The sequence below is a fragment of the Lithobates pipiens genome, unplaced genomic scaffold (genome assembly GCF_037356315.1).
Source record: "Lithobates pipiens isolate NorthernLeopardFrog02 unplaced genomic scaffold, aLitPip1_a1.2 Scaffold_23, whole genome shotgun sequence".
NCBI classification, from domain to species: Eukaryota; Metazoa; Chordata; class Amphibia; order Anura; family Ranidae; genus Lithobates; species Lithobates pipiens.
The window spans coordinates 18,741,608-18,752,482 of NW_027507785.1; positions in this window are offsets into that span (position 1 = coordinate 18,741,608).

Consider the following 10,875-nt stretch of genomic DNA (forward strand, 5'->3'; position numbering starts at 1 on the left):
CTGAAAAACAAATCATTATAACACATATATATATTAGATAGTTTTGACTGTGATGCTTTTTTTTTTTGCACACAGTGATCTACAGAAAGAGAGGGCATTTTTGTCAGAACCGGGATCTGAACCCACAACCTACACTATGTCTGGCAGTTGCTCCTCTTGCTGTGTCACCAGTAGTGATGGACGAACTTCCGACGGGACGTTTCGCGAACGCGAAACGCGAACGGACACAAACGTTCGCGAAAACGACCGTTCGCCGCGGGCTCCATTGACTTCAATGGGAGGCGAATTTCGCAAACCTTTAGGTCGAATTTGCGGCCACGGGGTAATTATTAGGGGGTAGCACGTAGTCCCACCACCTGGACAATAGCATAATACATGTATGAGGTGAATTTGGGATCGATAACTACAAGCATTTTTTTTTTATTTGGGAAATTGTTCTGACAATTCAGGACTATGGAGCTAATGAAGGCAATGGAGGAGAGGGAAGGTCAGGGACCAGGGTAGGCAAACAAGAGGGTGCAGGAGATACAGAGCACTGACAGCAGCACCGTAATACAGAGCACTGACATCAGCACCGTGACATACAGCGCTGACAGCAGCTCCGTGACATACAGCGCTGACAGCAGCTCCGTGACATACAGCGCTGACAGCAGCTCCGTGACATACAGCGCTGACAGCAGCTCCGTGACATACAGCGCTGACAGCAGCTCCGTGACATACAGCGCTGACAGCAGCACCGTGACATACAGCGCTGACAGCAGCTCCGTGACATACAGCGCTGACAGCAGCTCCGTGACATACAGCGCTGACAGCAGCTCCGTGACATACAGCACTGACAGCAGCTCCGTGACATACAGCGCTGACAGCAGCTCCGTGACATACAGCGCTGACAGCAGCACCGTGACATACAGCGCTGACAGCAGCTCCGTGACATACAGCGCTGACAGCAGCTCCGTGACATACAGCGCTGACAGCAGCTCCGTGACATACAGCGCTGACAGCAGCTCCGTGACATACAGCGCTGACAGCAGCTCCGTGACATACAGCGCTGACAGCAGCACCGTGACATACAGCGCTGACAGCAGCTCCGTGACATACAGCGCTGACAGCAGCTCCGTGACATACAGCGCTGACAGCAGCTCCGTGACATACAGCACTGACAGCAGCTCCGTGACATACAGCGCTGACAGCAGCTCCGTGACATACAGCGCTGACAGCAGCACCGTGACATACAGCGCTGACAGCAGCTCCGTGACATACAGCGCTGACAGCAGCTCCGTGACATACAGCGCTGACAGCAGCTCCGTGACATACAGCGCTGACAGCAGCTCCGTGACATACAGCGCTGACAGCAGCTCCGTGACATACAGCGCTGACAGCAGCTCCGTGACATACAGCGCTGACAGCAGCTCCGTGACATACAGCGCTGACAGCAGCTCCGTGACATACAGCGCTGACAGCAGCTCCGTGACATACAGCGCTGACAGCAGCTCCGTGACATACAGCGCTGACAGCAGCTCCGTGACATACAGCGCTGACAGCAGCTCCGTGACATACAGCGCTGACAGCAGCACCGTAAGCAGCCCCAGGAGGAAGTCAGCACAGCACAGGGATGGTGTGATCCCCTCATAATAAGAACCCCCAGGAGGAAGTCAGCACAGCACAGGGATGGTGGGAGCCCCTCATAATAAGAACACCCAGGAGGAAGTCAGCACAGCACAGGGATGGTGGGAACCCCTCATAATAAGCAGCCCCAGTAGAAATATGACACCGCTCAACCTCTTCAAAGAGGAGGGTAGGGGCATATAGTACGGTGTGCTTTTTTGGGTCAGGGAAGTGAGCCAAATGAATTAAGAAGGTCTGTGTGCTTGATTCCAAAAATTGTTTATAGACATATACATGGTCTACTGATCACATGTGTTGAATTCCTCCGAGATCCATGCCTCATTCATTTTTAGAAATGTGAGGTAGTTAACACTGTGGTGAGCTAGGCGAGTACGCTTATCGGTCACAATCCCCCCTGCTGCGCTGAACGTCCTTTCGGACAGGACACTGGATGAGGGGCAAGCCAACAGTTCGATTGCAAATTGGGCAAGCTCTGGCCAGAGGTCAAGCCTGCCCACCCAGTAGTCTAGGGGTTCATCACTCCTCAGAGCGTCCACATCGGCCGTTAACCCAATGTAGTCGGACACCTGACGGTCTAGGCGTTCCCTGATGCTGGATCCGGATGACACCTGTCGATGGGTCGGCTGAAAGAATGACCTCATATCCGAAGTCACCAACACATCTTCAAACCGGCCTCTTCTTGCAGGCGCTGTTGGATTGGTACCCGCAAATCCTTCTCTGGGAGTGGGAATTGCTCCTCTGCCAGCGCACGCAAAAGCAGAATGCAGCATTTCTCGAAGCAAGGCCTGGAAGTGCTGCATTCTGACAGCCCTCTGCGACGGCGGTAACATTTCCGCCATTTTGTGTTTGTACCGGGGGTCTAAGTACGTTGCCACCCAGTACTGGTCCTTGACCCTCATGCTTTTTATACGGGGGTCCCTATTAAAACACTGGAGCATGAAGGCCCCCATTTGCACTAAAGTGGAAGCGGTGTGGTGGCCTGGCTCCTGCTCATCATCCAGGATAATGTCGTCCTCTTCATTCTCCTCTCCCCATCCTCGCACAACAGGGATCCCAGAAAGGTTTAAAGCATGCTCTTCTTGCTCCTGCTCATCCGCCCCGGCACCATCCTCCTCTGACTCCTCATCAGACTCCTGTTGTTGACTTGTCTCAGATAGAGTAGCCCCCCCTGGGAATTCATCCAGCATTGCGACTTCCTCATCTTCCCGCTCCTGCTCCTCCACAGCCTGATCAATGACACGACGCAATGCACGCTCCAGAAAGAAGGCATAAGGTACCATGTCACTGATGGCGCCATGGCTGCGACTGACCAGTTTGGTGATCTCCTCAAATGGCCGCAGAAGTCTGCATGTGTCGCGCATGAGCAGCCACTGGCGCGGTGAAAAAAAACCCAGCTCCCCAGAACCGTTTCTTTCGCAGAGTTCATACAGGTAGACGTTAACTGCACGTTTCTGCTGGAGCAGCCTATCAAGCATATAGAAGGTTGAGTTCCATCGCGTCGGGCAATCGCAAATAAGACGTCTGACCGGCAGATGGTGTCGCCGCTGAATGTCAGCAAGGCGAGCCATGGCCGTGTAAGATCTTCTGAAATGGGCCGAGATTTTCCTTGCCTGCCGCAAGATGTCCTGGACCCCAGGGTATTTGACAAGGAATCGCTGCACGACCAAGTTTAAGACGTGTGCCATGCACGGCACGTGCGTGATTTTGCCCTGTTTCAATGCGCTAAGCAGATTGGCACCGTTGTCACACACCACTTTACCAACTGTCAAATTGAGCGGTGTTAGCCACTCATCTGCCTGTGAACGCAAAGCTGAAAGGAGTGCCGGGCCAGTGTGGCTCTTTGCTTCCAGGCACAACAGACGCAGCACGGCATGGCAACGTCTCACCTGGCATGTGGAATAGGTTCTGGGGAGCTTGGGCGGTGCAGTGGAAGAGACGCTAGCAGCGGAAAAGGAGGAGGCAGCTGAGGAGGAGAGGGAGGAGGATGGAGTAGGAGGAGGAGAAGAAGAGTCAGGCCTGCATGCAATCCGTGGCGGTAAAACCAAATCTACACGGGTGCCACGGGTTACATGCTTGACGGCCGTCAGAAGGTTCACCCAGTGGGCAGTAAAACTGATATACCTTCCCTGCCCGTGTTTGCTAGACCACGTGTCTGTGGTCAGATGTATCTTGGCACCGACACTGTGTGCCAGAGATACATTCACTTGCCGCTGAACATGGCCATATAGCTCTGGGATGCCCTTCTCTGAGAAATACTTCCTTCCTGGGACCTTCCATTGTGGTGTTCCAATGGCCACAAATTTGCGAAAGGCCTCCGAGTCCACCAGTTTATATGGCAGTAGTTGGCGGGCTATGAGTTCTGACAAGCCAGCCGCCAACCGTTGGGCAAGAGGGTTATCCGGCGTCATCATTTTTTTACGCTCAAACATTAGGCCCACGGAAGCCTGCCTTTTTGCAGAAAAATGTGAGCTTGGCGTGATGGAAGGTGGAGTGGAGGACAATTGTGAGGAGAGAGGAGAAGGAGAAGTAGAAGACGAGGCTGGACGGTGAGAGCCTGCAGTGTGGCTTTGTGTGTTCCGTTGCTCCCACTGGGCTCGGTGATGGCTGCTCATGTGCCTTCTTAAGGCGGTCGTCCCTAGGTGAGTATTGGGCTTACCGCGACTAACGCGTTGACTGCAAAGATTGCAGATGGCAACGCTATTGTCAGCAGCGGACACGTTAAAAAAAGCCCACACTGCGGAGCCATGTGCCGGTGTCCTGGGAGCGCCAGATGTGACCGTACATGGTCGATGACTCGCTCCTGATACATTTGCAGTCTGCTTTGTCCCTGCTGTGCAATGTAAGTCATTGCTGCTTCTCCTCCCTATCTGCTGGTCCATATCTCCCTCTGAACTCCCCTCCTCTTCCTCTCTTGTGGGCACCCACGTGACATCACTAGACACGTCATCATCAACGTCACCTTCCCCACCGCTATAAGTAGAGTAGGCAGCAACACCGGGGACCAACCTCCTCCTTGGGCTGATCTGGGTACTGGCGTCAGACTGCTGAGTAGCGCTTGTTGCTACCTCCTCTTCCTGATCCAATACCAAGAGTGGCTGCGCATCAGAAATGTCCTCTTGATATGGATCGGAAAATAATTCCAGTGACTCAAGCGGAAGGTATGTGGTGGTGGTGGTGGTGGTCGTGTTGTTGGTGGTAGTGTCTTTGGGGGTGCACATAGCAGAGAGTGAAGAAGAGGGTGCAGATCGAGAGGATGAGGAGGGTGCAGAAGAGTAAGGCTGAGCGAGCCACTCAACCAAGTCTGGTGCATCCTTTAAAGTAATTGAACGCACCTTCTGCAACTTCCCACTTTGGCTCAAGCCTGTTGCTCCTGCCCTACCCCTACCACCCCTGCGGAAGGGCCTGCCTCTTCCTCTGCATGTCATTTTTTAAATGACCCTGTGACAAAACTCTTAGTCCCTATACCGCTGAAGGACTGCTGCAGTATAGGTGAGCGGTCAGCAGTGGTGCACGTCAACCCTATCTATTGTGGACCTATAGCGGTCCTTACAGAACAGCAGACTGTACCGCACTCAAGCCTATGTACCGTAGCACCCTATACCAAGTTACCAGTCCTTATAAGAACTTTTGTGGACCAAGCAGGTTGTGTATTAGTGTTTAGCAGACTGTACGTCAGTCCCTATACCGCTGAAGGACTGCTGCAGTATAGGGCAGCGGTCAGCAGTGGTGCACGTCAACCCTATCTATTGTGGACCGATAGCGGTCCTTACAGAACAGCAGACTGTACCGCACTCAAGCCTATGTACCGTAGCACCCTATACCAAGTTACCAGTCCTTATAAGAACTTTTGTGGACCAAGCAGGTTGTGTATTAGTGTTTAGCAGACTGTACGTCAGTCCCTATACCGCTGAAGGACTGCTGCAGTATAGGGCAGCGGTCAGCAGTGGTGCACGTCAACCCTATCTATTGTGGACCGATAGCGGTCCTTACAGAACAGCAGACTGTACCGCACTCAAGCCTATGTACCGTAGCACCCTATACCAAGTTACCAGTCCTTATAAGAACTTTTGTGGAACAAGCAGGTTGTGTGTTAGTGATTAGCAGACTGTACGTCAGTCCCTATACCAATGAAGGACTGCTGCAGTATAGGGCAGCGGTCAGCAGTAGTGCACGGCAACCCTATGTATTGTGGACCGATAGCGGTCCTTACAGAACAGCAGACTGTACCGCACTCAAGCCTATGTACCGTAGCACCCTATACCAAGTTACCAGTCCTTATAAGAACTTTTGTGGACCAAGCAGGTTGTGTATTAGTGTTTAGCAGACTGTACGTCAGTCCCTATACCGCTGAAGGACTGCTGCAGTATAGGGCAGCGGTCAGCAGTGGTGCACGTCAACCCTATCTATTGTGGACCGATAGCGGTCCTTACAGAACAGCAGACTGTACCGCACTCAAGCCTATGTACCGTAGCACCCTATACCAAGTTACCAGTCCTTATAAGAACTTTTGTGGACCAAGCAGGTTGTGTATTAGTGTTTAGCAGACTGTACGTCAGTCCCTATACCGCTGAAGGACTGCTGCAGTATAGGGCAGCGGTCAGCAGTGGTGCACGTCAACCCTATCTATTGTGGACCGATAGCGGTCCTTACAGAACAGCAGACTGTACCGCACTCAAGCCTATGTACCGTAGCACCCTATACCAAGTTACCAGTCCTTATAAGAACTTTTGTGGAACAAGCAGGTTGTGTGTTAGTGATTAGCAGACTGTACGTCAGTCCCTATACCAATGAAGGACTGCTGCAGTATAGGGCAGCGGTCAGCAGTAGTGCACGGCAACCCTATGTATTGTGGACCGATAGCGGTCCTTACAGAACAGCAGACTGTACCGCACTCAAGCCTATGTACCGTAGCACCCTATACCAAGTTACCAGTCCTTATAAGAACTTTTGTGGACCAAGCAGGTTGTGTATTAGTGTTTAGCAGACTGTACGTCAGTCCCTATACCGCTGAAGGACTGCTGCAGTATAGGGCAGCGGTCAGCAGTGGTGCACGTCAACCCTATGTATTGTGGACCGATAGCGGTCCTTACAGAACAGCAGACTGTAACGCACTCAGGCCTATGTACCGTAGCACCCTATACCAAGTTACCAGTCCTTATAAGAACTTTTGTGGACCAAGCAGGTTGTGTGTTAGTGATTAGCAGACTGTACGTCAGTCCCTATACCAATGAAGGACTGCTGCAGTATAGGGCAGCGGTCAGCAGTAGTGCACGGCAACCCTATGTATTGTGGACCGATAGCGGTCCTTACAGAACAGCAGACTGTAACGCACTCAGGCCTATGTACCGTAGCACCCTATACCAAGTTACCAGTCCTTATAAAAACTTTTGTGGACCAAGCAGGTTGTGTGTTAGTGTTTAGCAGACTGTGCGTCAGTCCCTATACCGCTGAAGGACTGCTGCAGTATAGGGCAGCGGTCAGCAGTGGTGCACGTCAACCCTATCTATTGTGGACCGATAGCGGTCCTTACAGAACAGCAGACTGTACCGCACTCAAGCCTATGTACCGTAGCACCCTATACCAAGTTACCAGTCCTTATAAGAACTTTTGTGGACCAAGCAGGTTGTGTATTAGTGTTTAGCAGACTGTACGTCAGTCCCTATACCGCTGAAGGACTGCTGCAGTATAGGGCAGCGGTCAGCAGTGGTGCACGTCAACCCTATGTATTGTGGACCGATAGCGGTCCTTACAGAACAGCAGACTGTAACGCACTCAGGCCTATGTACCGTAGCACCCTATACCAAGTTACCAGTCCTTATAAGAACTTTTGTGGACCAAGCAGGTTGTGTGTTAGTGATTAGCAGACTGTACGTCAGTCCCTATACCAATGAAGGACTGCTGCAGTATAGGGCAGCGGTCAGCAGTAGTGCACGGCAACCCTATGTATTGTGGACCGATAGCGGTCCTTACAGAACAGCAGACTGTACTGCACTCAGGCCTATGTACCGTAGCACCCTATACCAAGTTACCAGTCCTTATAAAAACTTTTGTGGACCAAGCAGGTTGTGTGTTAGTGTTTAGCAGACTGTGCGTCAGTCCCTATACCGCTGAAGGACTGCTGCAGTATAGGGCAGCGGTCAGCAGTAGTGCACGGCAACCCTATGTATTGTGGACCGATAGCGGTCCTTACAGAACAGCAGACTGTAACGCACTCAGGCCTATGTACCGTAGCACCCTATACCAAGTTACCAGTCCTTATAAGAACTTTTGTGGACCAAGCAGGTTGTGTGTTAGTGATTAGCAGACTGTACGTCAGTCCCTATACCAATGAAGGACTGCTGCAGTATAGGGCAGCGGTCAGCAGTAGTGCACGGCAACCCTATGTATTGTGGACCGATAGCGGTCCTTACAGAACAGCAGACTGTACCGCACCCAAGCCTATGTACCGTAGCACCCTAGACAGACCAAGTTACCAGTCCTGATAAAGAGCTTTGTGGAACAAGTGAGTTGTGAATGATTAGCAGACTGCAGCAGAAGGGCAGCAGTCAAGTATAATATTCTTTCTATATTTGGAAGAAAGAATATTATACGTGTACAAGCCTATTACCGTACCACTGATACCAGTCCTGAAAAGAACCTTTGTGGAACTAATAGTAACAGCAAGTCTTTAAAATTATCCTCACTGCCTGACACACTGCTTCCTGCCTGTCCCTATACAAATTGGCAAAAAAGAGTAGGCTGGAACGATTAGCTGGAACAGCTCTTTTGTGGACCTGATAGTAACAGCTAATGATGATGATGATGATGATGATGAAGAAAGACTAATCTGGCTGAGCTGTCCCTAAAATAGCAGCATACAGCGCTCTGTCCCTTTATCTAAACTGACAAAAGAAACTCAGGCTGCTGACCTAACACCTATACCAGTCCTGAAAAGAACTTTTGTGTACCAAATAGCTAGCGTTTTCTCTGTCCCTACTCCACACAGGATCCTTTCCCTACAGTGACAGAAGAAAGAATGTAAAATGGCCACCGGATCGGGTGTATTTATAGGTTAGGGGGAATGTCCAAGTGTCCATGAGCTGTCATGTCTCAATTGGTTGTCCTGTAACACATGATAAACGTGTCACGAAAGGTTAAAGTTCTTGTATACATTAAACACGTAAGTCCGCCGGGGCGAACGACGGAAAAAGGCGTTCGAACCCGCGGACGGCGAAAGTCGGAAATTCGCCGCGAAACGACCGCCGGGCGAACCGTTCGGCCATCACTAGTCACCAGGGATGCTGGACAGCTCTCTGCCTGAGTCCTAAGCCCTTGTACACACGGTTGGAGATTCCGACAACCAAATCGGTTGGAGAAATTCCGACGGATTAATTCCGGAAGAGGTCCGGAAGTGATGTTGCATAAACACGATCGGACTAAGTTGTCGGAAAATCCGATTGTACATAACGTGATGATGTTATTTCGTTACGACGGGACGATATTCAGGCTAGTAGCCAATAGCTTTGGTCTAGGAATTTGATCTGAGCATGCGTGGCACTTTGTCCGTCGGAGTAGGCTACACATGATCGGAGTATGTCCGATCGGAGCATTTTGTCTGAAAATTTTACCGGCAAGTTGGAAAAGTTGGTCCGTCGGATATTCCGACAGAAACAGTCTGATGGAGACCACACACAGTCGGAATATCCGACAAAACGGTCCGATAGGACACATTCCGGCGGAATCTCTGACCGTGTGTACAAGGGCTTAGACAACCTTGCCCTGTTTCCTTGACCTCTTTGTTCCTCCCGTGAACTTCCTATTTAATCCATGCTTTTATACTTTCTGTTTGCCAGATTATTGTGCTCTCTCCAGCTGATATCATGCTCCTTTGCTTACCTGAAGCTCTCCTTATCTCCACTACCACTTTATATGGACTGTTTCTTGACTATGCTTCCAAACATTCCCAAACTGCAACCATTCATTACCAACCTTTGACTTGTTCCTAGACTATGCTACCACTTGATCGCAAGAAATAATGTGGTTACCACAGGGAGTCAATTAACAACTATATTCCAACTCACAAAGTCCATACATGATCCTTGTTATCATCAAAGCAAGCTAACTAAACCACAAATCAAGGCATAGGTACCCTGGCCTAAAGCGGCCACCATCTATGGACACTCATGTTATGTACACAGTTAAGTTAAACAAACACTTTTTGTTAAAAGCTCAAACCTTTATCAGGTACAAAATAAAAACATTATAAAAATCCAATAATTGTTATTAATACCAACAACCTTCACCCTCCACCCCATTAAATGCATAACCACTCAAGATAAGCATCTTAAAGTCCAGGCTGTCTGACCCAAACCCAATTCCCCTCTTATAGGAGGGTAATATACCCCAATCTTCCCTGATGTGATGTGTTTTCTGGCATCCTTCCAGTGAAGTGTCAGTTACTACCTGTGCAGACTGCTGGACTGATTACAGGCACTCATACCTCGCAATGCTCTGGCAGCTACGGTTTCACTATCAGCGGCTGCTGAGGTGGAGCTGTATGAGATGTGTGTATATCTAAAGGCTTCTGCGCTCTATGGAAAATAGAAGCAAGCAAAAAAACGCAGAAAAAAGCAGCAATCACTATATGAGTTGGCTCTCACTGGTGTGAATTTAAAACAAAGTAAAGGTGTGTTGCGCTAATTTCCAACCATACATATAAAACAATAGTGAGTAAATGAACTATACCTTCTAAATAGGCAAACACTTCATAAAGTGCAGATATAAAATGAGGCAAAAAATATATTTATACAATATTTAAAAGTCTACACGATGTAACGCGTAGGAACCCGGAAGTAACGTCCATATCCGGTCTACTGCTGTATCATTGTGCATTGTTTTAAAGCTTCGTTTGTGAGTAGTATTTATCTTCTTTTAAATAAATATCACATGTTTTAAATACTACACTATGGTGGCCCTCTTTGATCTATCCCTTTGAGTGCACCTTATATCACACATGAAGAAGCTGGAAGAATCTCTAAGAACCTGCTACATAGCCATCCCCGTGATCGTCCCTGGTTACCTGGCCCTGTACTAATTCCGCTGTTTACCTCACAGCGTTGAGGTAATTGCATTTTATTAGCATCACTTGCACGGACCACCACAGAAGGATTGCCGGCTCAGCACGTTGCACTTTAATTCAGTGTGTTCATTAAGTCACATTATTTGATTATGTATGGGACACTTTAATGTGCTTCACTATAATCATGTAGA